The sequence below is a fragment of the Fulmarus glacialis genome, unplaced genomic scaffold (genome assembly GCF_000690835.1).
Source record: "Fulmarus glacialis isolate BGI_N327 unplaced genomic scaffold, ASM69083v1 scaffold2209, whole genome shotgun sequence".
Taxonomy (NCBI): Eukaryota; Metazoa; Chordata; class Aves; order Procellariiformes; family Procellariidae; genus Fulmarus; species Fulmarus glacialis.
The window spans coordinates 1-5,967 of record NW_009232417.1 but is presented as its reverse complement, the minus strand read 5'-3'; positions in this window follow the sequence as shown (position 1 = coordinate 5,967).

Below are 5,967 nucleotides of genomic sequence, written 5' to 3'. Positions count from 1 at the left end.
GCTATCAGCAGGACCCAAGCCAGCATCCAGCCTCAAGTGAAATGTACTCACCACCACTTTTCTCAAAAAACTGCAAGAGCAGCAACAAATCCTGAAGATACACAAGAGGATATACAACACTGCTAGAAGGGATGCTCACCTAGTATAAACGGCTACACACAACTGAAATCAGTTCATTTTAAATTAAAAGAACTGAACAAAAGCTATCTGTGAAAGGGCTGGATGCATTACAATCAGTCTGCACAAAAACATATCCTTGGGTCAACATGTGTCTGGATCAGTCACAGCAGATGGTGACAGGAGCTCTGTCTTAGAGAAAGAGGAGAGGCCCAGGAAAGATTTAGGGAAAGTAACTCAGCGAAGGTAGGGAACAGTGGGTGAAGCTGATCTGATGATATCGCAGTGGAAGTGCAAGAGGCCGGTGGTTCATGATGGCAAACTGAAATTTCTAAGTGCTCCTTCTCCTCCTATTTTACTCACTTCACCTTAGTGCACACACATAGTTGCCCCCTTGTAGGAATGTTTTTGGATTTCTACACACAGACTAACCAGGCTAAATCACAGGCATCTGGGCTTACAGCAGAATTTAAGTACTCTAGCCTTTCCCCATCACCACCAACAAAAAATACTAAAACTTTTAAACCATTCTCATCATCACAGTATCAAAGGACCTTTCAGAAACACACCATGCCTTGTCACCAGCAACATCAGGTTCCTTCTTACTAACTAGGAAACTGTAATTCTATTTAGACCTTATTCTTAGGACCATAGCAGTTAAGCTTATGGAAGCAAAGGGAACACAACACAACTGCTTCCTGTTTGGGAGTGTTAAGACAACCATTAGATTCTGTGAGAAGTCACTGCTGCTTTGGACAAGTCCCAAAGAAAGCCCTGCTTTTTCCAAAGCATACGTATTCTTGCCATGAAGAGTGCTCTCCCTCATAACGAAAAAGGAGAATTCTTATTTCAGGTAACCTGTTATGGTCAGAACAGAAGCCACTTTCAAGAGAAAGTGTTAAATAACACAAGTTTAACACTGAGACGGAGATAGATTCTGTCACTTCAAGAGGACAGAAGGCAGGAAGAGGAAAGAGAAGTAGTTTCCCCAAAATAGCTAATGAAAGTAGTTGCAAATAATCCATTTAGCTGTAATGCAGCAAATCAAGTACACATGGATCCAGTATTCCATCACATGCAGCTCTTGCAAGACTCTTCTGCAGCTACTCACATTTAATGAATCTTGAATGACTTTTCAGTTGCATCTACATAGGAATTTCAGCTATACAGATTAAGAACTGCAATTTCTAGTAATTTAGTGCCTCATTAACTCGTGCTCTGCTAGAACTGGTTCATGATATTACAAAAGAAGTTGTCCGTCCTTCTCAAACTTTTGTGAGGCTTTCCTAGCCTACCAGCAAATTTGAGATCCTTCTGGTTGGTTGACCAAAGAGCTTCTTCCTGTAACTCAGCACTTGGTGACGCTGGGAGCACAGAAGATACGGAAAACAGCTGAGAAGACCAGTTTCCAATGTTTAAAAGCAACAGCAGGCTCACCCATGATGAATGCAGACATCCTCAATTTGTCAGTACCACCAAATGCCTTAAACGTTATGGAATGCTCTTTAGATGTACCAATGATTTCCCTATACTTCGCTATTCTGTACCAGAAGCAAAGCCATGCCACCCAGAACTTCCACACATGGAAGCCAAGTTAGGAACTTGATGGAGAACTCTGCCCTGACGTACTAGCAATGAGGCCATAACTAATGTAGAGGGAGACTGATATCACCATCTGAAAAGGTCATCTCCTCCAGACTGCCACAGGTCCGCAGAATCCTGCTATAGAGCTAAGAGAGCGATATGCAGTAAAATAGTCATTTCTGCTTTCTAGGCATGTAATTCCTGCCCCCCCCCCCCCCTTTTTTTTTTTAAGTAATCAATGTAAATTCAATAGAATAACCAGTTAACCTGCCAACATTTCCCCACTATTTTAAGTTTCTTTTTGACAACACACCATTAAGAACACAAAAAAGGAACCCAGGAAAGAAGTATTGCTTCTGCCTTTAGCTGAAGCCATCCTTCCACTGCATGTAACAGCCTCTAAATCAATTTCTGATCACGATGTGGAAAATCCCTGGTTTTGCTACAGTTTTCCTCTTAACAACAAAGATGTCAGACATCACTCAGCCTGGCTGCAGCTCCAACTCCTACTTCAATGCCACTTCTCCAGGTTGTTCCCCAGGCCCAGCCTTGAGGAGGTTGTTGAAATACAGCCCTGGCTCTCCCCCGGCCCATCCATCTGTCTGTTCCACCATGGTGATCTGCTCCTGTAACTTCACCCCTCTAACGCTGGGGGCTTCTTCAGCAGCATCCCTTTTGTCCCCACCCCCAGACTAAAAGGCAATGACAGCCTTCCCGCTCAAAAGGCAATTGTGTGGGACAGCACAGTCAATAAATGGGTGATGAAGAGAACCAGCCACATTGTTTGCAGCAGGTATTTTCCACTTGCAGCTGGCATTTTTTGCCTTTAAGGGTAGGTACATGCTGGAAATCTCTTACCAATTCTATGACCTCATGAACAACAGCAAAGTTAATCCTTGTCTTTTAATAAGCTCCCTGCACTGAATGGCTGCCCATTTGATCCCCACTGATACTGGTCTCCTCAACATGTTTTAATACCCATACAGATTTGGCTGCTTCTTCCAAAGCCATTTCCTTGCTGCAGCACATGACAGTCACACCAGAGATTAGACAAAACCTTGGTGTACTCTTCTAATCAGCTGGCAGCATCCAAGCAGAAATCTCTTCTAATGATGTACTCTAAGCTGATCAAAAAAACCTAGCAAGCAAACAGGCAAAGAGAGTTGTTTATATGGAACAAAGATTAGAAAACAATTAGAAACACATGAACCTGCACGTAGCCTCTGCTACACTAGAGGTAGGTGAGAAAAGTGAAGCACACATGCTCAGCAAATTAAAGAAAGCTATAAAGGAAAAAATAATAGCGTCCATATTCCACCACATCCCCAGATAAGCATACAAATTCGGGTTCAGAGTACCCATACACACATGCATAAAGATTCTGTGATGATAATCAGTTCACATTAAGACACAGTTTTGGGCTAAACGTGTATTACCAAGGTTCCAAATGTCAGTTAAAGGCCTGACTGTCACTCCTCACTCCAAAGGTAGCTACGTTTTAATAAAACTATATACGCAACTGAGTATCTTTCAAAAACCTTTGTGGGTAAGAGATGCTAGAAGCAAAATCTATTCTACACCTGAAAAATCTAGGCCTCTGAATCTGCCAGAAGACCCTGTGGTTTGTTTGTTTAACTTCAAGTTCTGTTCTACTCAGAAGTCCAATGTCTACGACAAACAATACAGTCTAGTGGTTGAGTTTATTGTGTGCCACCGATTCCACCACAATAGCTTACTTCACAAAGAGTTTTTAAAGAATGATGGGGGAATGTTACATGAGCTCTAAATATTCAACATCTAATCAAAGCCTTGCTTTGTTGCAAAATGTTAGCGTCATGTGACCCTCATGGATTTTTCTGCATACAAAAGCTTGGGTGTGGGAATACTTTGAGGCAAACTATTTTGCCTGTCAGGAAGAACCTGATGAGCCCTGCAGTTCTTAGCCCTCCCCACCGCTCCCTCCATACATCTACCAAAGACAAAGAGGTTCTCCTCCAGATCCCAGGAAAAGAATTTACTGAACAAATTTGTTTCCTGCAGCACAGAGAATAGAGGATACGTTTCAGAAACCTCAGGCCACCCTCAAGTGTCACAGGCATTAGAACCAATACAGAAACCCCACGTTGCACAGCACAGTGACTGCTCTCACTTCATCTAGGCTCAACTGGGAGAAGTAACACTAGGACCCATTGGAGTAAATTCTGCAGTGAAAATATAAACAGTCTATTCCTTTTTTGTCTCTGAGTTAGGAAGACGAAACATTACTACATTGAGAATACACATATATGTTTGTGCAAATGAAACATATTTGTACATAGCCCATGGAATATTTGAAGAATTGTTGCTCCATGAGATGGCGTCCTGATAAGGGGGCTGGCGCAGTGCATCAGAACAGGGACTGCACAGACGGGAAGCCAAAGCAGGATAACAAGGACTCAGTAAGAAGCTCAACAGAGGAAGCTTTGAGAGTCTGAGAACGGCAACTGGAAGAAAGACAGAGAGCCTAGTGCATAAAAACAGAACAGAAACAGACTGAGATAAGCACAGGCCAGACAAATCTGTGACCACTAAAGTACTTTCTACTCCAGTGTGGTGGTTTTGTTATTGTTGGGGTTTGGGGCCTTTTGTTTTGGGGTTTGTTTTGTTTGGGGTTTTTTTTTTTTCCTTTCTTTTCCATTTGGTTGGTTGGCTTTTTTGAGTACTTCATAGGAGATCCAAACTCTCACTCACAGAAGGGAGAATCACCCACAACTGCAGACAATGGCAGCTCTGCTTAACGCACAGCAGAGATTTTGTATGATAAAGTTTCAAAAAAGATTTGGAAGAAGGAAAGAACAGACAACAAAGAGTAAATCAGCTTTTGTTCTGTATCTGTCAAAAGAGGATTTATTATATATTACAGACTATCATAGTTTCTGTATTTCCTACCATCTTTGCAACTTCAGTAGACTTAACACAGGCTTGCTTAGCAGTAGTTAAAATGAGGCAAACAGCCCCGAAGGCAGGTTTAAGTTTCATACGGAGCAAGAAGGGAAGACCCTACTTGAGCACACATAAGAATAGACAAAACGCAGCGACTGTTCAAAGAATGAAACACACTTGTTGCATAACTGCATGGCAAAAGCCAAAGGGCAAGAAAAAGCCTATACTTAGCAAAGCTGAGCAAAAGGACACCATATAGTACTTAATGGTCTCGACACAGACACCTTAAACATTTCACAAAGTTGTTGGTCTGATTACGCCTGGTTTTGCAAATACAGAAACTCAGTCGTGAGAGGAACGTAACTCAAAGGCTCCCCAGCCAGCAGCGGGACACAATCGAGTTTCTCTTACCCAGGCTGCAGTCCAGTGCTCAGTCCACGAGTTAACACTTACTAAACCAATGCTTTTATTTCATGTCTTCGAGTACGTCTCAGAATAATGTGATTAAACATAGGATTCAGTTCAAATTGACAGTGTAACCTAAAATCTGTAAAGACTATTTCCTTCTGTTCCTGTACACATTAACGTATTCTGAATAAGTTCCCCAACACTACCTGGACCACTACTTTTCACACAGCTCTCAAACGAAGGTATATCAGCAAGACTCTTGGCATGCTTCCTGACATTGTACTGGCGCCATCATTTCAGTAGTACCTCTAAAAAGAGGGCAGTGGAAACAAACTATAGAGTACTATTCCCTCTCTCTTTATCTGCCATGCTATATTCAGACTATCTGTAGATGGTAAAGCAGTAAAAGACTGGAAGCAAGTCTTCCCGCCAGTGCTCCTGCTATTGTCAATACTGGCAGAACTATATTGCTGCTACAGCAACAGTGGCAGGTTTTCAAAGAAACAGCAGTGTATACAAGGATGTTTTACACAGCCAAACAGAAAATCTTCCTTCCAGTTCCCTCTGGCTTCAGACAAAAGCAGCAAACCCTAAATCAACACAATTCATGAGCACATAGGGAAAGGCAGATGCCGCGGTTCTGCGTGGACTAGAAAACTTGATGATTAAAAAGTTTAGGTTGGTGCATCTCCACTGAATAATCAGTAGAGGATCTGAGCACTCCGTGTTGATGATGTAGCACTGGATGCTGTAAAATCCAAATCTTGCCTGCAAATGCTGCTATTCCCAACACTGAAATGCACATTATAGTATGTTAGTGAAGAAGAGAGAAGAGTTTGCTGAAAGACAGTCACTTCTATTTTAAAGAAAGGTGATCAGTAATATCAACCACCAAAGTCATTAAAATGAGCCCGAGACTCTTGTATCTCACCTTCT